Raw genomic sequence first — 23,064 nt, 5'->3', positions numbered from 1 at the left:
CAAAGGGAAATGAAGCGGCGATTTAAATAATCACAGCTTCATTTAAATTTACATGGCTGCTGCGCTGAGCCGACAAACAGCTGATCAGCTGTTTGTCGGCTCCGTGTGCTAGTCGGGACGCGCCGCGCCGACCTGAAAGCCTTTTATCGACATCCCCCTTATGCCTCGTAGGATGAGGTTTACAGGGGATGTCGATAAAAGGCTTTCATTTCGACAGGGGAGCGTCCAGACTAGCTGATCAGCTGTTTGTCGGCTCAGCGCGGCTTCATTTCCCTTTTTTGAATACACAAATCTACATGCCTCCGTCGACGGAGGCATGTAGTTTAGACGTACCCTTATAGACTAACAGATGTATTGGAGAATAAGCTTGCTTTCGTGGGCAAAGACCCGCTTCATCAGATGCAATAATAACTAACAGCACTGGGTCAGCATCCTCTACAGAAAGTGGCCTAAGTCCAGTTCTTACTGAACTCGTGTCCATGTAATAGAAGCCACAGTTGTCACTTATTTCTAATCTGTTTACAGACTCAGCAGAATCTCAGAATCAAATGGGACATGAACTAGGAACGCCCCTGAGGTGATCTGTGTAGATCAAGCTGCGGCAGACAGTATGAGAGGCTTAGCCAGCTGCAGTTTATGCTGGACCTGTTCTGTGGTGAGTGTTATCCAGGATTTTACCCTTCGTGCAGTTGATCTGAGCTCTTTAGAAACCTGTTCCCCCTCCCTTAAATTAAAGAAAAACTGCCCTAGGGAATACACTATTGCCTCAATACCCAGCAACTAAGATTTTCTCCTCTGCTTCCCACACCCCAAAACGAAGAATCGTTATTAAAATATAGGGCTCAGGCACCTTCTTCCTGGGGGACTTGTTAATGTAACCGACACTTATGGAGAAGGGTGCCGCACCTGGTGTAAGAGGCACTTGCTACATGCAATTTCAGAGAAAATAAGAAAAAGAAACCTTCCTTGGGTTTAGTGTGAGTTTCTGAGAAAACAGCTGTGTTCCTTACCAATGGCATAAGCACTTTAAAATGCTCTTTTTCACTAACCCTAAGAATTAGAGGTTTGATTAGCACAATCGCACCAGTATACAGGCCAGATGCCAATGAAATACATTATGGCTACGTCTACATTGGCCCCTTCTCCGGAAGAGGCATGTTAATTTCCAACTTCAGAATAGGGAAATCCGTGGGGGATTTAAATATCCCCTGCGGGATTTAAATAAACATGGCCGCCGCTTTTTTTCCGGCTTGGGGAAAAGCCGGAAAAAAGCGTCTAGACTGGCGCGATCCTCCGGAATAAAGCCCTTTTCAGGAGGATCTCTTATTCCTACTTCAAAGTAATTGAAAGTACTTCAAAGTAGGAATAAGAGATCCTCCTGAAAAGGGCTTTATTCCGGAGGATCGTGCCAGTCTAGACGCTTTTTTCCAGCTTTTCCCCAAGCCGGAAAAAAAGCAGCGGCCATGTTTATTTATATCCTGCGGGGGATATTTAAATCCCCCGCGGATTTCCCTATTCTGAAGTTGGAAATTAACATGCCTCTTCCGGAGAAGGGGCCAATGTAGACGTAGCCAATCATTTATAACAGGCTAGGAAGAAACTTATGTTACAAAAGGCTATAGCTCTCAATGTCTGAAATTCAAATACGTGAAATTGGTCCCATGTTCACAGGCACATGCACTCTCCACCTGAAATCTCCCCATCAGCAAACTAAAGGGTAACCCTTCAACACAACCACAAGCAGCAGTGGTGAGGCTAAGGGAAAATGCGACTAACAGAGTGACCTTTGGCTGCCCTCTTTCCAGCCACCGGAATTGTTCAAAATGGTTGAATCTGTTCTGCCTCCAAATGGAGCTGGAGTTGGAATTCTTTTGCGGAGAGGAATTTTCCCCAACCACTTTGCAAAGAAGAGTGACTAGATTCGCAGTTGCAGATACATGTCTGAAGGGGACAATGGATACCCGTTCTGTGAAGTTTCAGCTTCTTTCACTTACTGAGTTTTTAGAAGCACTAAGGAAATTACAGTTGGAAACCTCCATACGGATCCCCTAGTTCTTTAATACTAGTAAAATGAAGCAGAGATGGACTGGTTCTTCTGTGGATTTAAATGGTTAAACCTGCTCCATAATTAGCAAATTAGATACAGCTCCTGGTAAGTTGCCAAGAAACCCTCAGATGAACAAAGGTGGAGCATTCTTGTTCTGTTTTTTTTTTCGACCAAGATACAGTACAAAACCATTAGCCAGTGAAATACTCTACCAATACTCTCACCCTCCTTCCACTGTAGCAAAAACTAGTCACTTTTCCTGCTCTGCATAAGCTTAATCAATCATCACATTACCAAAAATAGCATAACAGTTGTATGCTATAATTAAAGTGTTTTTTTAATTAATAAAAAGAGCACAGCTGTTTGTTACTACTGGAACAAAGTCAGTCATTTGAACATAGCTCAGTTTATTACTCATTGTCGTGAAAGTAAATGCCTGACAACATATCATATGTTACTCTGCTCTACCAAAAGATTACACACTTCCTTCCCCTGTCACAGAGAGAGCCTATTGTACAGGCAATATCAAGAGGAGACTTCTTTCTGGAACATTCTGAGGGATCTTCAGCTGACTCAAGAGAGCCCCAAACTTTTTCTTTTTTTAAAAAGGTAACAGGGGTAGGTATATGTATCAGGCACAGGTATTATAAAGACTAGCCCAATATTTAAATTTAAATATCCAAATATTCATAAAGAAACCTATTTGTTTCAAGCCAAAGCAGTAAGGATGCAATCAGAGAAAAGTGGAGAGTCTTTGGGAGAACAGAAAGTTAACAGCACAAAAAGAAACTACTGTCTGAAACTCCACGAGCTACCAACTGACAATGAAATCTTGGCATCTGAGTCCCCCTCCCTGTCTGGTGTCCTTACTTTTACCTATCCAGCACAATACTAATCACAAGGATCTCTTTATCTACTCATGCTTGGTCTCCACCACACTTCCAAAAATTTGGCTGCATTCAGGCCCATAGAAGCTGAGAATGGAAAATCCAGGACTCCTTTGCCTTTGTTACGTGAAAAGAAGTGTTAAAATATAAAACACAACATTGGAACAATACACACAGAACAGGGCTTGAATGCAAGTTTCCTCCAAAAGTCACTCAGCCCAACTCAGAGAAAGTATTCTTACTTTGTACTTCCATCACACTGACAGCCTGTCTTCAGAATGCTTTGCAAAATACAACCCCAGCTCTTTAATACAACATACAATGCCCTGGCCTCACTGCTGTTAAATCTCACTCTCAGTGGCAGAACTTTGCTCCCGTTGCATAGTTCAGACAAGAGAGAGAATTTATTACTGGAAAAGCCAGTCACTTGAAGGATTGGTGACTCAAAGTTTATTAATTTCCACTAGCTGGTGGTCAATTGTAGGTTGTGGTGTAATCTGTAAATCATGTGTCTGCTGTGATTATTTTGTATATCAAGTCATATTTCTCCAGTGAACTGTCCAAAGTGTTGCAGGGCATCTATGTGTTTTTCTTGAATCTCCTCAGCACTTAGTTATTCTCAGCTCATAATAACTGCAAGAAAGCAAAGTTGCATCTGTTTCCTCCAACCCAAGGAAATGGGAGATGAGAAACAATGAAGAATCTAGGCCTGATTCTCAATTTTCTATATACATCATGGGTGAAATCATTATGCATGGTTGTCAATAAGAGCTTTGCCATCAACTTCAATAGAGCCAGAATTTCACCCTTTCATGCTACGTATAGCTGTGGTCCTCTCCAGAGAATTACACCATGATAGTGGAATAGTTTTAACATAGCTTTAAAACAGTTCTAGCTAAGACAGTGTTTAAAACTATATTAACAAACAAGTCCACTGGTGGGTTTCCAATCCCCAGCATATGCATGGCATTTTTTGCTAAGGTAACATGTGGTCAGGCAAACTGTGCAAACAAACGAAATTGCTTTTTTGTTAAGAAGTTTTCCTGACCTCCTAGTTGTGCTAACTGGTCACCAAGTGACTCATTTGTAAAATCACATCTGCTTTTGACACCTTCAGAGCATAATCAAATGACTAGGACATGGCTCATCCAAATCTGCTAGGAATGAAAGATGTTTTCCAATGGCCAGAAAGCTAGACACACATTTTCTTATGGAGATTCTGCTGCCCACTTTCTTCCTAGGTTAGGGAAGTGTGTATTTTGTGTGTTTGTGCAGAAAAGCATTGAGTTGGGCAGAAGCTATTCTGGCTAAATGTGGTTAACTATGTTTCACCCTTTCCATTCTCTAGAGACTTTCTTATCAAGCTTTGCTCACTGGATTGAGTGATTGGGTCTTCTCTCCCCACAATTGCTAATTCAAGATGGAATCAAACCCAAGCATTAGATTGTGACTGACCATGCAGGTCCTCATGTCAACAGGATGTCCAAAATAAAATAATAATAATAACCAGATAAGAAATGACCCCTTTCTTAGCTGACTGAGAAATAGGCACTGCATGTGCTCAGAGGAATGCTACTAGATAAAAAGAAGCAGATAATTCATTAACCAGTTTGTGCCCCCACTTACATCTCTGCTGGCTCCACTGAATTCAGCTAAAGGAAGAATGTGGCCTCATGCTGTATGCACTCAATAATCTGTGATACTCATGTTTGATTTTTTATTCTAACTGAGGGGCCCAAAAGGGAAAAATATTGGGCCAAATGCTGGTCAGCATTAAATCCAGTCAGTACCAGTGAAGTCAAAGAACATTAAGGCTGGAACTGAGATCAGAATTTTGCCCAGTGTTTTTTAATTGGTTCTAATCCCAATTCCTGGTTCATAGTAAAAGGGAGACATAAAAATAATGTTACACCCTAATATTCCAAAATACTATCTTTACAAATAAATGTGGATTTTCCATCATAGAGTGACTATACACTAAGTAGCACCCTCTTGTGCAACATATCTTCTCCCCGGGCATCTGACATATCAGATAAAATCATTTTAATGACAAAACAAAGATTTTACATCTACGCTAGCACCGTCAAGCAGCAGAGCAGCAAGCTGGATTCTCTTCTGCGTGATGCATGATCAACAAAATTGTTGATTCAATTTTGTTATTGCAAAGCATTTATTAGCAGGCAAGACCAAGAGACAGGGAGAAGTCAGCCTCGTGTATGGGACTGGAAGTCAGGAAATTATAATTTGCAATTCCAGCTCTGCTCCTCACTCCCCACCTGACCCTGGGTTCTGGGGGAATGCCACACGGAACCTGGGGTTAGCTGGGGAGTCCCCAGCTGGCCCCGGGCTCCACAGCGCTTCGGCGTTTTAAAGGGGCAGTGCTGCAGCACAGCTGAGCCATGGATCAGCTGTGCCGCAGCTGCCCCTTTGAAATGCCACCTTGGGGTCCCTGCTCAGCTGTGAGGTGATGCCACTTTGAAGTACCCCCCCACACACACACTTTGCTGCCTCTATCTCATAGAGGCCGCAAGTAGGGGAGGAATTAACTAGTCAACAGACTATCCGATAGGCAAATCCTTATTGGATAGTCACCTAGTCCTTAACGTCCTTAGTTTGAAGGTCAAATTAGGCATTTAGCGTGTCTGACTAGAACAGCTTCCCCCCTCAGAGTCCAGTCAATTCTACCAGGCTAATAGGAGTACTAAGCAGTAAAAGCTCATGGTAACTAATCTCACCAGTCAGGACTCTGAGCATACCCAAGGAGCAACCTGTTGTACTATTCTTTAGAGTAGAACTACACGTTAATTTCTGTGTTAGTCTCCATCTATAGAATGGGGATCACACTGCTTGCCTAACCAGCTACTGTGAATACTAATTGCTTCTAAAATTCTTTAAAACAGGAAACTCCCTATATGTTAAGCATTTCAATTATCAGGTTTTACAATAATACACATATAATACACAGACTCCTCCCAGACGCACACAATTCTTTTCTCTTTCTAGCACACGGGCTTATAGCCTCACAATGCAGGAGGGGTTTGTCTTTATAAAGAAGGCACAACACAGTTCCCATAATGCCACTTCCACATTCACTAGAGGAACCACTGCAAAGCAACCAAGATAATCTCACCCCTCATAGAGCTGTTCATACCTTGTTGGCCTAAACAGGAATGTGCTTGAGTCTGAACTTAATATATTTGAATTAGAAATTGCATTTTCACTCCCTTTCCTTTCAATCTTTTAATTAAATCTTTGTAAAACAAAAAAGTGTTTTGACAATGAGTCTCAGTTTTCAGGGCAGAGAGTGCAGCACATTCTGATCAGGTCTCCTCCCTCATAACTGGAGTGAGCTGAAATTCATGAATGTTGCAAAGACACAAACAGTGTGTACATATTGTACAGTCCTAAGCACATGCAGGACTCTGGTCATGGCTGCATATTGTGTCATTTTAATGATGCACAAGTCTAGTAGCTTTTTTCAAAGCTTTATGTAGGAGGCATAATTATGTAATAATATTCCTGTTTCTGCAGCATTCTCTCTCTCTCTACACCAAACAAGAAAAGTGGGCTTTATTATGCTTCATAGCTTGTAGGCACTGAATTTCCAACATATTAACCCACTTTGCACTAAATCCACAGTTTGATTTCTGACTCCAGCAGCAGGAGAAACAGATGTTGATCATTTTTTCTGTTTTACTTGTCAGTTGATTCCTGGCCTTTGAGATCATTTTATCAGCTCATAAACCACCTGCTTGTTAAGGATCTGATCTGCTTCCTGGGGAAACTCTTAGTCATCATGGTTGACTTGTTTCCAGGACTGGTATGCCACAGAATCAGGACAGAACTGTTTGACCCTATGTTACTCCTTAATTGCAGCAAGAACGGTGGCACACACCCTGTGAAAGGGCATAGGTACAGCACCACGTTATGCTGCTTCATTGTGAGTCCACTTTGGAGGCAAGGCCTTAAGTGTATGATTGGTAGCAAAGGGCTAACTTCCTCTGACATTTCATTTTCTTTCTTTGAAAGGTCAGGAGCAGAGGCTCAAGCCTTCTCGTCTAGCTTAGATGGCCCTAATACAGGTGGTACCTCCCTCGTCCAGCACCCTTTGCAACTGACCAGGGTAGGTCCGTAGGTCCTTCCCAACATGGTCCATGCTGCCTCCCAGCTAGGGCACCAGCTGACACTGGGGAACTCAGAGGGCTGGTATGTACCCCAGCCCTGGCCCCCAAAGCCACCACAAACAGCCAGCTTCAGCAGCCGCAGCTGCCTACCACATGGTGACGGCTGGAGCTGAAGTCAGCTGTTTGCGACGGCTCTGGGGACCAGGGTTTTTGGTGAAACGGTAACATTTTATTTGCATATTCCTTGTTTTCATAAGCCATATACAAATATACAAATTAAATGTTCATAGAACTACAGAATGCTAGGACTGGAAAGGACCTCGAAAGGTCATCGAGTCCAGTCCTCTGCCCTCATGGCAGGACCCAGTACATCCCTGATAGACATTTATCTAACCTACTCTTAAATATCTCCAGAGAGGGAGATTCCACAACCTCCCTAGGCAATTTATTCCAGTGTATAACCACCCTGACAGTTAGGAACTTTTTCCTAATGTCCAACCTAAACCTCCCTTGCTGCATTTTAAGCCCATTGCTTCTTGTTCCATCCTCAGAGGCCAGGAAGAACAAGTTTTTTCCCTCCTTCTTGTGATACCCTCTTAGATACCTGAAAACCGCTATCATGTCCCCTCAATCTTCTCTTTTCCAAACTAAACAAGCCCAATTCTTTCAGTCTTCCTTCATAGGTCATGTTCTCTAGACCTTTAATCATTCTTGTTGCTCTTCTCTGGACCTTCTCCAATTTCTCCACATCTTTCTTGAAATGTGGTGCCCAGAACTGGACACAATACTCCAACTGAGGCCTAACCAGCGCAGAGTAGAGCGGAGGAATGACTTCTCATGTCTTGCTCACAACACACCTGTTAATGCATCCTAGAATCATGTTTGCTTTTTTTGCAACAGCATCACACTGTTGACTCATATTTAGCTTGTGGTCCACTAAAACCCCTAGATCCCTTTCTGCCGTACTCCTTCCTAGACAGTCGCTTCCCATTCTATATGTGTGAAACTGATTGTTCCTTCCTAAGTGGAGCACTTTGCATTTGTCCTTATTAAACTTCATCCTGTTTACCTCAGACCATTTCTACAATTTGTCCAGATCTTTTGAATTATGACCCTGTCCTCCAAAGCAGTTGCAACCCCTCCGAGCTTAGTATGAACTGCAAACTTAATACCCTTAATCTCTATGCCGATATTTAAATAGTTGATGAAGATATTGAACAGAACCGGTCCCAAAACAGACCCCTGCGAACCCCACTTGTTATATCTTTCCAGTAGGATTGTGAACCATTAATAACTAGTCTCTGAGCACGGTTATGCAGCCAGTTATGCACTCACCTTATAGTAGCCCCATCTAAGTTGTATTTGCCTAGTTTTTATTGATAAGAATATCATGCGAGACCGTATCAAATGCTTTACTACAGTCTAGGTATACCATGTCCACCGCTTCTCCCTTATTGTTATCCTATCAAAGAAAGCTATCAGATTGGTTTGACATAATTTGTTCTTTACAAATCCATGCTGGCTGTTCCCTATCACCTTATTATCTTCCAAGTGTTTGCAGATGATTTCCTTAATTACTTGCTCCATTATCTTTCCTGGATGTTACCAGTCCACCAAAAGTTGTGAATGGTTTTGCAGGTCCAGATGGGAACTACTGGCCTAGTATGTGTGATCATGTCTCCCTCTAGTGGCCTCTGTGACACATTGTGTTCTCCATGTAGCTCAAGTGGTAAGGCTCTTCCATAGGGAGTGTGGGGAGTCCTCTCCCTCAGATCATGAAGCAGCAGTGAAGCCACACTACAGCGGGCACTGCTCTCCCAAGGTTGCAATAATGCCTCCCACAGCTTGGACTCCTCCCCATCCAAGAAGAGAAATGTCCAGTTGTAATCTACATAATGCCACATCCACTGCCTCCCCAACATTCTCTGCACACTGAGGCACCTGGAAGACACCAAGGTGGAGAGATGTCCCCAAATCCTTTCTTCTGGTGAGTCATAGCTTTTTATGGTTGTGAGAAGGGGGGCAGGACTTGGTCCAAAACACAAATTCTATAAATTAGGCTAATTCTTCAAATAAAGAGGAAGGCAGTATTTATTTTAAAAAATGAAAAGAGGCATTTTGGTATGGAAATACATATTTATATTTCTCTCCCCAAGATATGGGAACAGCCCTTTGTTTGGTGCCATGCAAAACTAAGGCCATTTCCTATCTCTAATGCACATTCCACAAGTTACTGCCTAAAAAAACCTTCCATTTGCCTTCAGGGAGAGCTCAGCACGGGACCAACAGCAGAATAGGTCCTAGAGCAGGGGCAGCCAACCCATTCCGGGCAAAAAGTCAAGATAGCAGTAGACTGCCCCTTTAAAAGGAGCCCCCAGTCGCATCTGGTCGAAGAAAAAAAAGCTCTGCCCCTTTAAGAAAATGCATTTAAACGCGTTTAGAGGCTTTGGGGCCACATTAGGCTCCCGCCTGCTGACACTATCTTTAATTCTGGTCTTTCATGGCCGTGCTGGACGGCTCCCCTGCCCAGGTCAGCACAGGGAGCTGGGAGGAGAGAGCCATTTTGGGGGGTACAGGGGTGGCTTATGAGCCATGAGGGGGGCTTCATGAGCCGCACCTGCGGGGAGGGGGGGGGAAGGAGGGGAAGAAGAGCCACATGCAGCTTGCAAGCTCAGGTTGGCCACGGCAGTCCTAGAGAGTCACAGAATTTGAGTAGAACAGTTTGACTATAGGTGACTGGAATTCATAAGTTCCTTTACAGGGGACAGGACTGTCCTCACCTCTGGTAGTACTTGCACATCCCTCTGATTGAGTCTTGTTTCAGAGACATCTCAGTGAAAATTTCCTATTATTTCTCTTACCTCTCCCCACCTCACTCTGAGATGTATGCAGTTACGCCCCTGTGGCCTGTCTTCCAATACAGCAGCGTGAGTATGAAGCTTTCTTCTATACTACGGAGTAGAGTCAGCAAGGCCTGCTTAGTCACTTTATTAATTTATCCGCAGATGCAAAAAATTCACAGGGTACTAGTGGATGCATTGTCAGAACAAGAAAGCAAGCCATCCTTCAGGTATAGCCATAGGGACAAAGCATCCCCACTTCTTTCCCATCTTCATTTTGATGCCAAACCAAAAAACAATGAGGAGCTTAGGTCAGAGAAAATTTGGTCATCATTTTCGTCTTCACCAACCCTCCTCCCTGGGGCTGACGAACCAGAAGATTCTCTGTAGGCTAGTGTTGTCCCTGACAAGCTATTTTGACAGGGTCAGGCTAGAGGGCTAGATTAGAAGGGGAGAGAGGCAGCTCTAGAAAACAGAAATGGTGCTGGATAATTAGGAGAGGGTTACTTCAGGGCAGCCAGGAGCAGCTGACTCACCAGCCCGAGTAGGAGCACCAGAGATGGGGCTGCTATAAATCAATTAGGGCCAGCTGCTTGGACTTCAGGCTGCCACGGGGCTTTTTAAAAAGCCTTCCTGGGTGGGTGAAGGGGAAGAGGAGTTTGGGAATGAGGTGGAAAAGAGCGATAGTTGATAAGAAAAGAATCAAAGAAGCTGATACAGAGGGAACAGCAGCCTCCAGGGAGACAAGGAAGGTTAGGGGCTCCAACAGGGAGTATTTGGACTCCCTTCACCAAGAAACCTGACAGTCCAGCCAGTAGCTGGGGAGGACTGATTACCCAACCCATGCTGACTAGGGGCATCTGCCTCAATACCCTCTTAGCCAAGGGACAGAAGCCCAGACCCCAGCAAGGGCAAGCAGGACCGTGCCACAGTACAGGCAGTCCCCGACTTACGCGGATCCAACTTACGTCGGATCCGCAGTTACGAACGGGGCTCCCCTGGAGGACACGGACTGCGGGACCTCGCGGTCCTGCCGCCCGTGTACTCCGGGGCTTTCTCCGCGTCTCCCTGGTCTGCAGACCAGGAAGACACAGAGCAAAGCCGCGGAGGGGCTCGGGCAGCGAGACAGCCCAGGCGCGCCTGGGCTGCTCCGCTGCCGGCTTCCCCGAGGCTTTGCAAAGCCGCGAGGAAGCCAGCAGCGGGACAGCCCAGACGCCCCGCGGCTGTCCCGCTGCTGGCGTCCTCAAGAGGCTTTGCTCCCCGTCTCCCTGGCAGACCAGGGAGACGGGGAGCAAAGCCGCGGAGGACCCAGGTGGCGGGACCGCGGTGCGTCTCGGTCCACCGCCCATGTCTTCCTGGTCTGCTGGGGTTGGGGGATGGGGGCGCAGCTAGTACGCCCCTCCCCAGCAGACTAGGCTTTTCTCCAGACGCCTGTGGCAGAGCAGCTGGGGCGCTGCCGGTTGGTCCCGCAGCACCGCTCTGGGCGCTACTGGACCAACCTGGCAGCACCCCAGCTGCTCTGCCCCAGACGTCCCCAAGTCAGCTTCTGCTGAAACTGACCAGCGCTGACTACAGGAAGCCCGAGGCAGAGTTGCTCTGCCCCGGGCTTCCTGGAATCAGCTGCTGATCAGTTTCAGCAGCAGCTGACTTGGGGACGCTTGGGGTTCTTAAGTTGATTCTGTATGTAAGTCAGAACTGGCGGTCAGTTTCAGCAGCGGCTGAATCTGGACGCCAGTTCCGACTTACATACAGATTCAACTTAAGAACAAACCTACAGTCCCTATCTTGTACGTAACCCGGGGACTGCCTGTACTTAGACTGTTTGTGGACTGAAGAGGAGTCTAGGGCCCAGGAGTGGGACTGACCCTGCCACATCTTCACTAGTTAGTGGTCTAGTCACCTCTCTACACTTTAAATACACAACAGCTTCCATCAGCAACTTCCTCCAGGTTTAGTGAATGAACTTCCACAAATCATGAAGTCTCGATAACATTTTTTTTTGGGGGGGGAGGTCTTGTTTAATAATCTGGTTCATTTTAGTGTTGGAATTGCAGCACTCTTGAACAAAGTGATAGAGAATCTTACACAGTCTACCTACCCCCTTTCTCTGTGCCTCCTCCCCCACCCCCCATTTGCTTTGCTCATTTTAAAAGCTGATAATTTGAAGGGAAAGTAGGGATGAGCAGGAAGTAGAATGTTCAAGTAAAAATCAGAGACACAAATTCAGTTCTGTCCCATTATTGGTTTCCCCTGCAGATATATACATTTAATAGAACAGACTCCTTGTTTGAGAAATCAGGGTGCAAAGGAAGGTAGCGTGTGAGGGAGGGACGTACAGAATACGAAAAGATGATCTGACCTTTGTTCCCTGATAGATGTAAAATTAAAAATCTCAAGAAGGTTTTTCTCCTGTAAAGTTTCAGGCAGCCACAGGAATGTATCTCTAGGAAAAAGCTGGCTGAGTAAACTGGATAGAACAAGTTCAGGGCAGTGTTGCAGCATGCTCTGACGCCATTCATGAGGGGGGAGAGGGAGGGAGAACTCCAGCTACACATTCAAACAGCAGCTGCAGGGCCACCACTTGCTTCAATACTAAACAGCAGCAGCCAGCCACAGTGTGAATTTTAGGAGTGGGTAGGGGAAGAAACGGGGGATAACTAAGGGTAGTAAAATTACAATGTTTTCTTTCCTCAGCAGTTGCATCTAGATGGGTTGTGTTCCTGCTCCAAGGAAACCGTGTTTATTGCTAAAAGTTTGGCAAGGGCCATAAAGAAGCTAGGGCAGAGCTGGGATCATGCTAAGACACGAAACTGTGCCTGTCACAATGACTAGGACTGATGACGGGACACCAGTAGTTCCACTTTCTAATGATACTTTCTTGAATTTAGTGTAACCGGAAGATCAGCGTGTGGGTGTGCTCATTAACCTTTTCTTGGAATTAAGTCAGTTTCTTCATTTAAATAAAATAGTTGCTTTTTTTTTTGTATGCTGCATTGTCGGGTAGCAGAACCCCTCACTTAGTGAAGTTGAGGTGTTTTTTATCTTTTCAATGGTAGAGGAAAAAAAAGTTTTTCTTTATTCACATTCTCAGGAAAAAAAGACTGCAGATTCCCTGAAACAAATGGAAGCGGCACCTATTTAAAACAAGGAACCAATTTGGCCCAATCAGTGCAAATCCACTAATACCCCTCTTAGAGTTCTTACTGTGTACCCTGCCCTAGATTGGTTATGAATACTGTGGAACTTGCCTACCTTTCTTTAAAAAAAAAAAAAAAAAAAAAAGAGTGAACATTTTGTAAAGAAGGATTAAAATCCTCACTTGTTTGGCAGTGTACCAACTGCAATTCCAAGGATAGCGAGCCTCTGATTTATACTGACAATCTGCAACCCCAATGTTAGCCTAATTCCTCACTGCCTTCCACACACTGATTTGATAGCACTGTAACCTTTCTCTTGTGATAGGGAGTGTGACACTAGGCCCCTACTGAGTACTCAGGGAAGTTTTCCTATTTGCAGACACCACCAATGGGCCCACATCTAGTTCTTCTGTGGAAAAAACTTTCACTTTCAGAAGGTTCTGCTGTATATCTACCTGAGTTACATTTTTAATTATTATCGCAGAAATCCTCTCTGTTGATTTAAGTACGCTAAGCATTTCTGCAGGGGAGTGGCAATGGACATATAAAAACTATTTAACTAGGTAATAATATTGCCCCAGCGCTGTGGTATTTGAGCACCTCATAAACATTGCTGAATAGAAGATTCAGAATAAATTACTGGGTTTCGCTTTTCTAACAAAGTCTCCACAAGAAAAGTTGGCCTTGGAAGTTAACTAAATAGAGCAGGCTTCTTAAAGACAGTGGGATTACATTCTGATCTCCAGTACCCTAATGTAAATCCACTGCAACTTTACTGAACTCATCAGCGTTACTCTAGATTTCTATTCTAGCACACCAAGTGTAATTTGGCCTGGAGTTTTAAAGCCTTTCTTAATTATCTCCTTGCTGGGCTATTCCCGCATCAGCTGACATCACTATTCCCTTTCTCTCCACCCAAAGCTGAGCGTGGATACCTGTAAAGAATGCCTTATGATGCCTATATAAACACACTGCCAATGAGCAACATTTTATGGCCTAATACTCCTACCACACCATTTTTATAATAATGTAACATCACCGACTTCTATGGATTTATTCCAGATTTACACTGTATAAGTGAGAGAAGCATGCTGCAGCTCCATAAGTAAACCAAGTGCACCAGATTCTGCTTTTAATTATACTAGTGTAACACCATCAAAAGTCACTTGGAATTAGTCTGGTTTTACACTGGCATAAATGATATAAAACCTTGTCCAGATGCTCTAAACCTGTTTAAGAAAGGTAAGCTTATCCTCATTTTCCAAATCAGAAAGCTGAGGCACAGCATTTAAATTATGTTCCCAAGGCTACACTGTAAAATCAGTGGTAAATAGATATCCTGGAATTGGGACTTTCAGTTTCAAACTCTAGACAAGAGAAGTCAGCATCTGAGACCTATGCTACTGGCTCTATTATTGTTCATTTGCATTACAGAAGCATGTAGGGTCCTGGTCCAATACTACGGTTCCTATTGTTCTAAGTGCTGTACAAATACAAAACAAAATAGCAGCCTCTGCTCCAAAGAGGGTACAATCTGTGTAGAGCAGTGTTTTTCCTGTTTACATGTATTCCATGCAGGAAATGTTTAAATCAACCCAGTAACTTATTCCTATTTTTTTTTATCCTTGCTGACCCTATAATCCAAATTGCAATTTACAGAATTGAAAGGTGTGCTTAATTTGTAGATATTTATTATAGTATCAATACTCATTATTTCCATTAATTGAGAACATAATACAATATGTGCAAGTATATTTCTCTAGAAGTGGTTAATATGCAGAAGTACAAGTGAACTTGGGTAATCAGCATAAAGGATGGGTAAAGGAAGACAATGAGAGAGCCCTGGAAAGGCTATTAGCAATGATGTGCTACTACAGACTACAAGGAGATTCCCTTTTGCTCCCATCCCCTTCTTTTACTAATATACATTTTCTTTTTCTATAACATCAATTTAGAAACCCTGAGCCAAATTAATCCATGTTTTAGTTCCACTAGGGCCAAAGAAATTATACCAGGATGAACTTGGCCTGTTAGGAGTAGCAGTCTTTACATCACTGGTAAATCTGACTATGAGTAAAGAAGCTGGAGAATAAGATATAAAATAACTAAGAATTCTGAAAATAGTGGGTCAAATCCTTCAGTTCTTAATTAAGCAAACCACAGATGTGCCTAATTAAAAAGAGGCACAGCTTAAAAAAATAATCAAATTCTGCTAATAAGTTTTTGGTTTTTGATTTTTTTTAAAACTTGCAATTCTTACATTTAAACTCCTAAGATCGCTATAATGGAAAGAGATGAGAGATAAAAATATTTCTCTTTAGTTTTTCAGTTTGCCCACTTGACAGCAATTTGTGTATAGTCAGTTTCACTGTTGCACTGTAGTCAATTTCCTCTGTTTTTATTGAAGATCTTTTATAAAGCAACAGACAGAGAAAACATTTTTAGACATAGGAAAATGTGGTTGCAAAGCCACAAATTGGCAGGGGGACTTGGGCAGGTGCAGTATCTGAAACTACTCGTAACTCTTTTCTTTTTAGTTACAAGATTTGAATTTGACGGTGTCCCTTTAAAGGATGCAGTATTCAGCTGATTACTTGGTTGTTTGTTTTCCCCCCCTTTTGTTTACCTATTCCAGATGCTACTGCTCACATGCCCTCTGTAAATGACACTTACCTAGCAGTAGCTAAGAACCACATTCAGAGTTAGAATTGTAAGTCTTTTCCGACACCTGTATGATCTAGAAATATGACTGTATAGTTGAGTACATGGTTAACCGATGAGCCTGGGCTGGTCAGTTAATCCTCTTGATTATACGCAGCTCCTCCCCCTGCCTGCTGGCTCTGTATCACAGGCAGCAGCAGGGGGGAGCCAGTGCCAGTGGGAAGCTAGTTTTTAAGCCAGCTCCCCCCACATGCCTGCTCCTGTGGAGCCGCCTGCTCCCCTCCCTCCATGCTGCTGCCTCCCACAGAGACAGCAGCATGGGCAGAGGGGAGGAAGCAGGAGCCGGTGCTCACGAGGAGCTGGCTTAGAAGCTGGCTCTCACAGAGCCGATTGCCCCCCTTGTCAGCCTGATACAGGAGGCAGCAGGGCAGAGCAGAGGCAGGGGAATGTGAGCTGGTGCTTGAAGGGAGCCAGCTTAAAACCAGCTTCCTACAAGCACCAGTTCCTGCCCCCTCTCATATTTGTATATCCGCTGATAGTTTCAGCAGATACACGTTTATACAAATAAACACATTTTAACATTCCTAGGATTAATGGTATGACAACCTGTGCTTTGAAAAAGTGTTCAGTTAGAAAACGTCTGTGCAAAGAAGCTTTTTTAAAAAAACAACTATCAAACCTGCAGGATACCAAAATATCAACTGACAATTTAAATTTCCCTGTTTTTTAGTTCTGGCTAGTCTTTGACTAGCCTGATATTTGTAAATAGTTAAAACACTTTAAAAATACGTCTTTCTTTGCTTGAAGTAGGTATATTGAAATAGTATTATTGTCTTTTCTAAAACAACTTAAGTACCATTCTTCATCCTGTTTCCTTCCATTGATCATACATATACACTCTGCCTTTTGAAAAGAATAAGCTTAGTTTCAACCAAGTTGAAGACTCAGAGGTTACAGGGGTAAAAACAGTAACATATCATATAATAAAATAAAATAAAGAAACACACAGCTATCATCTGATGTAATTCAAACAAGCAGCTCTTATTTGGAGGTCAACATTTGGTCCTTTGGAGGATTTAAGTGGCTGGACCTACAGTGTAAGTAAGCTTCCCCACTACTCTTTTACAGGCAGACACAATGATAAGGTACCAACTACATTAAAGTGCACATTTTGTAAGCTCAGAAAGCAGTGGGCGGAGAGGAAGGAAAAGGAGGGGGATTAAGTCAATAATTATTCTGTTTGAGAAACGGTAGAAGTAAACACCAAACTCTAGCTGATCTGATTCCATCACAGTTTCAGTAAACAACAAAAACATGTGCTGTTTCATCTAGTCAGAAGACTAAGAAATGGTACCTATATTCCAGAGTACCAAAGACATGAGTAATATGTGCCCTTCCACAGCTCAATAAACAGGGCATATCTTCCTCAAAGGCTTTTCTGGAATGGAGCTGAAGTTGTTTAAACTATTACTCTATCAGATTTACATTTCCCACACTAAACCCAGCCAGCTTTATTGCCAACAGCCCTTCTACAAAATGGGACCTTTGGCTTTGAAGACCCACATTAAGAAATCTAGACGGGCAGTAAAGTTAAATCAGAAGCCATGGCAACAACGTGGGTTAACCAAAAGTTATTTATCAGCTCCCACTAAAAAAAAAAGGCTCAAAGTATCTGTCCAATAAGGTTTGCTAAATGGATGTAAGAAACAAATTGGGAAGTTGCATAATATAAAGAATTCCTGCTGTGCTTTCCCAACCCACCTCCTTTATGTGCAAGAGTGTTCCGTAAAACAGTTTTTGAATACACAAGCTTTTCACATCTTGAGACATGGGTTCAAACTTGTGTTAGGTTGTAAGTCTCCATTTCTTCCTCAGTGGAGAAAGCACACACCATATGTACACAAGTTGGTACCCAGGAGAAGCCCATGACAAAGGCTAGGGAAAACAATGGGATATATCAACAGAATTTTGGCATTTTTCTATATTTTCTGAAGAACTTCTCTCTCCTAATTTTCAAGATAATCCCCTAAATTTGACATAATCTGGTTCTGTCTGAGTGGTACAGAGAGACAGTCCTACACAACATTTAAAAAAAAGTATGGAGGTGTCCGCCAGTCATCCTAGATGAGTGTTAACTCTGAAAGCTAACAATAACAATCATGTCTTGTCCACACTTCCTGCCAATATCTTCAATGCAACCCAAATTCAGACTTCTTCTAGATAACACACCTCAGAGCACAAGAATAGTTTTAAAACATTGCTTTTAGAAACTTTTGCTCTATCCACAAAGTGCTAGCCAAAACTATGTTCAAAACATAAAAGTTGTTTCAGAACTTTATGTTTTCAAGCATGGACAGAGCTTAAATGTCCAACCTGTTAATTATTTTGGTTCTGAGCAAACAACATGCCTTTGTCCCAGACAGCTGGATTTTCATAAAGAACATTCCACAGAAAGGCAGTAACAAGTTCTTAAGCGGCAAATAAGTGAATACCTATCAAATATACATTACAGATATATCTCATGTGTGTTTTGAGATATTAACTGGACTCCACGGAACACACTATCATGCATAACCTAAGTTAGTTTTATGCTTTGAATAACTTAGGTGTTGCAGGCTTCATCAAATGAGCCAGGGCAAGAAGGGAAGCAAGACCAACTCAATGAGAAAGGAGGTACTGAGATGACCAGGAGATCTTTTTCCCCTGGAATTTTCATGCAGAAAGATTCCATTGAGGCCTCAGTAGCTTTTTTATTTTTGGGGTGAAATTAAAAAGACAATTTTATTTTAAAGTACTCAAAAACTCAGTGGTGAACAAAAAAGTCAACATTTGCCACTTGCCAGTTATCAGGCTCACCACGGTTATTTCCTTTTCTAATTATGGAAGGACTGTGGCGTTTCAGATACCAATGCATACTAACGGACATCAGATGGTTACTTTATAATGGTAACCACTATGCTGGTGTTTTCATGTATGCCTTGAGGGTATTTACTTCAGGCAATACCATACATTCTCCTGGAGTTTCCAAATATATCTGCTGAGTATTTACTTCAGACAGTACCACGAATTTTCCTGGAGTTTCAAAATATGACTGCAGAGTCTGTAGGAAAACTGTAAAGAATGTGCATGATTTCCTACAGACTTCTTGTGGCCCTGACCCAAAAATGGAATAGCAGAAGTGAAGTAAAGGAATTGTCACAACGGAATAAAACAATCAATTATATTATCTCATGACCAACAGTAGCAAAGGAGGGAGTCTTCCTCAGTGACCTCCACAGTGAATATAATTGTGCCCCCGCTTTGAGCTGATGCTTTGAAACAAACAAAGCCCTCACAACATCTCACCCTTACTCCCACCAGATCAAAGTCATTCCCTCAAAAGAGACCAGCATATGGCGCTGCGGGACCAACCCGGCAGCACCCCAGCTGCTCTGCTCCGCCGCTTGTCCGCCGCTCGTCAGTTTCAGCAGCGGCAGCGGTGGACTTGGGGAAGCGGCAGATTAGAGCAGGTGGGGTGCTGCCGGGCGCCGAGCAGGAGAGTGAGGGGCGGTGCTGAGGGACCAACCAGGCAGCACCCCAGCTGCTCTACTCCGCCACTTCCCCAAGTCCGCCGCTGCCGAAACTGACGAGCAACAGACAAGTGGTGGAGTAGAGCAGCTGGGGTGCTGTCAGGTTGGTCCCGCAGCGCCGCCCGTCACCCCCCTGCTCGGCAATAACTACTGCAGTCTGGGGGTGGGGAGCCCGCTCCTCTCCCGGAAACCCTTGGCGGCGGCACGGGGCTTCCCCCGCCTTCCTGCAAAACGGCGGAGGGTTTGCCCCTCACTGCACCGTTCCCCACCAGCAGCTCCAATTGTCCGGCTGGCCAGAGCACTTCCAGGTTCCAGTTGGTGCCGGACTATCGGGAGTGCCAGACCACTGGATGCCAGACAATTGGAGTTTTACTGTACTTAGTTTGTTCTTTCCAAAAGCACTGCATTTTTTCACCTTAATGCCTCCAATTATTTTCATTTCTCTCATTTGAACTTTTATTTCCGGTATGTCTTTTGCAAGATGAAGTGAACAAAATTCAAAACAACATGGAAAGCAAACTGTGTAAGAGTAGTTTACGTTGCTCCCTCCAATTAGCTGTTTGTGGCTGTTCAAGCTCTGGAAGGGAGAGGAAGGAGAGGCGACAGAGTGTGAATCAGTGGATTCATGGTGCTCCCAAAGTGCTGGAGGAAGGGGGAAGAGCAGATCAGTGCAGCGCTCCAGTGCAGGAGAGGTGCATGAGGGAAGGCAGCAGAGAAGAGGTATGCAGGCCACAGGTGGAACCACAGTGGACCGCAGGCCGCAGGTTGCCCACCACTGGTCATGTGGTCCACTGAGATGAAGGAGGTCCACTCACAATTCCTGGTTGCCCATCGCTGCTCTACTCTTTCTCCCTCTCTCTCCACAGTGTCTTCTATGTGCGAGCTGGGCTCTGCCAGGTCCAGCAGCAGTGACTGACAGCCAGCAGCATAACAGCCCATTTCTGTGGAGCAAGGACATTCTGGCAATAAAATGTTAATTTCTCCAAAATTCTGCATTGCTCAATAATGCAGAAGTTCCCTAGGAATAATCTCTCCCCGGCTTTTCTTAATCGCTTCTTGTGAGAGTCTTTAATGAAAGCCCTTTAAGAATCTAAATAAATTACAGTATCTCCACCAGTTCTCCATTATCTGCTATTTTAACTTTTCAAATAATTCTAATATATTAGAGACAATTTACACTTACAGAAGCTATGTGGTTTGTGTCTATCATATAATACTCAGGTGCTTTATAATGACATCTGTAATGATTTTCCTAACAATTTTCTTGGTACTTAAATAAGGGTCATCGGAATATAATTCCTAAGATCATCCTTACTACCTTTTTTAAAAGTAAGAACACTGGCTACTTTCCAGTATTCTGTTATAGTTGCTGTAATGAGAAATCTTTTTTTTTTTTTTTTGGTTCATAGCTCTCTTTGTAGTTTCTTCCGAACTCAAGAATGAATACCATACTTTCTAAATGGCATCTTACCACTTGGTTTGATTTGTACCATCCTTATTAATTTTTCTTGATGTCTCTAACTACCCCAACAATATGCCCTTTCCTGGAGTTAAAATTAAACTCAGGAACTAAGCACATACTGTAGAAGAGACCTATGAAAATAAATTAGTTAGTGTTTCTACAATTTTCTCATCTTCTTTGATTGCCTGAGTATCTTTGTGGTCTAGTTGGCTTATTAGATCTTTGGTATATTTCCTACTTCTCACATATTTCTGTTGAAGAAATCACTGTATTTTTGTCTGTTTGTCCTTTTCATTCCCTCTCATCCATCTAGGTCTTCATCTTATCTACCAAAGCTCATGGTCCACTCTACTAGGATTACTTGAGCTGAATTTCCTTTTATAAAGGCTATTTCTTTGTCTGAATTAAGCATTTGCACCTTTTCATTTAACCACAGTGTTTCATTTTTCTCTACTTTTTCTTCCCCCTTCCCTCTTGGATATACAGACAAGCCTTATAATTTTGTGTAAGACATTATTTTTATTCATAAAAAGGTCTTATCCTAATTCAACTGTATTAAACTGTTTGAATCAAAAATATCCTGAAGCTCTGAGTTCCAATGAATGTTTTTTAACCTTTGTAGGCCAAATTCTCAAAGGCTTTGTCTACACTGGCAGCTTCTTGAGCAAGAACATCTTGCGCAAGGGTTCTTGTGCAAGAAGTCTTGTGCAAGAAAACGTCCACACTGCCATTTGTGAGCTGTGCTTTTGCGCAAGAGCGCCCAGGGCAGTGTGGACGCTCTCTTGCGCAAGAAAGCTCTGGTGGCCATTTTAGCCATAGGGCTTTCTTGCGCAAGAAATCCCTGCTGAGCATCCACACTGCCCTCTTGCGCAAGAGCTCCTGTACAAGAGGGCTTACACCTGTTAAAAAAGAGCATAGCTCTTGCACAAGGAGCCCTCTCTTACCACGCCATTCTGTAAATTTACTTGTGCAAGAGTGGGTGGGCAGTGTGGATGCTCTACAGATTCTTGCACAAGAACGGCCGTACTTGCGCAAGAAGCCGCGAGTGTAGACATAGCCAAACAGTGTAAAAACAGCATTACTTCACCATAGCCAGTCCTACTTTCCCCTATCTGAACAGAAGTTTTTTAAATATTATTTCCTCACTTTTTGGTTTCAAACTCTTTCCAATTAGTTTCCTCACTGCTCTATTCCCATACGGCAGTTGTGATGTTCTTTCATTCCCATTTCTTGACATTAGGAATCACAGTAACATTAATAGCTTATGAATATATAATACCTTTAATTTAGAAGCATCCCAAAGCACTTTTTCAGACTATACAGAGTCTGATTTTTTTATGTGAATCATCCTTGATTAGAAGGAAGAGCTAGAGTACCAAACAAAAATGTTGCACAATAGTTTAGGAGAGGAAGTGAAAAATACCTTCTGCAATTGATACTGCAAGGAAACTTCAGGCAGGCAAAATATAATTATCCTGCCTGGACAGACGTTATAGTAAATGCCTGTTCTCATGAAAATAGTGCCAGAGGTTAGTTACCATAATATTGGTCAAAATTCTTGAAGATATATCTCACGTGAAATATTACCCCAGCACCAAACCTTTTACACTAGGTAAAAGGGTTGGATTGGCATAAAGCGACTTTAAAATCCATGGCTATAGTTGGGTGAGGATTCCCGCTGTGCAAAAGACAGCTGTATGGCTGACCTCTGAGAACCCCCTTACAGAGGCACAACACAGAATTCACCCAGCACAATTAGCACCCCTACGCTCAGTATTGCCCCAATATCTACTTTAGGCATCTGAACAGCACACTACTGCCTAGTATCTGAGTGAAATACTTATCAAAAGGGTACAGTGTTACCAGCACATCTACCAACACTATTTCTTGCAGCATCCTGTATTCATGGAAATCTCCAGCGCAAAAATAGGCTACGTTTACACTGCGGAGCTATTTTGGGATACCAGAAGTATCCCGAATTAGCTACTCAGCGTCTTTAAATCAGCCTGTTATTTCGAAATAGATTTTGAAATAACGGACGTGCTATTCCAGCATCTCTATAACCCTCGTTCCACGAAGATTAAGGGATGTTTCGGAATAGCGCTTTATTTTGAAATTTGGCACTCTGTAAACAGCACCAAATTTTGAAATAAGCTATTTCAAAATTACGTTGAAATAAGCTACACAATTTGCATACTGCAAATTGCATAGCTTATTTTGAGGTAAGGGTGCAGTGTAAATGGACCCATAGAGACCTTAATTTAAAAGATATGTCAAGATCACAACCCATGGTAGTGCCATGCAAAATGCAAACCTTCACCTTCGTGAGTAGTATTG

At 43.1% G+C, this 23,064-nt stretch overlaps 1 protein-coding gene across 3 annotated transcripts in view; it reads right to left on the bottom strand.

Moving 5' to 3' along the window:
- The window catches only part of MAML3 (mastermind like transcriptional coactivator 3), a 354,592-nt gene that overhangs the window by 276,189 nt on the left and 55,339 nt on the right, over nucleotides 1-23,064 (bottom strand). The window contains exon 2 of one of the 3 annotated variants that reach the window (XM_075929926.1): nucleotides 20,081-20,206. The exons of the other annotated variants lie outside the window; for them this stretch is intronic. The gene's annotated coding sequence lies outside the window, so the exon portion shown is untranslated. The remainder of the gene's footprint in view (nucleotides 1-20,080; nucleotides 20,207-23,064) is intronic. 3 annotated transcript variants of the gene reach the window in all.

The sequence above is a fragment of the Pelodiscus sinensis genome, chromosome 5 (assembly GCF_049634645.1).
Source record: "Pelodiscus sinensis isolate JC-2024 chromosome 5, ASM4963464v1, whole genome shotgun sequence".
Lineage (NCBI taxonomy): Eukaryota > Metazoa > Chordata > Testudines > Trionychidae > Pelodiscus > Pelodiscus sinensis.
Note: the sequence above shows the minus strand (reverse complement) of the source record. Positions and strands in the feature narration are given on the sequence as shown.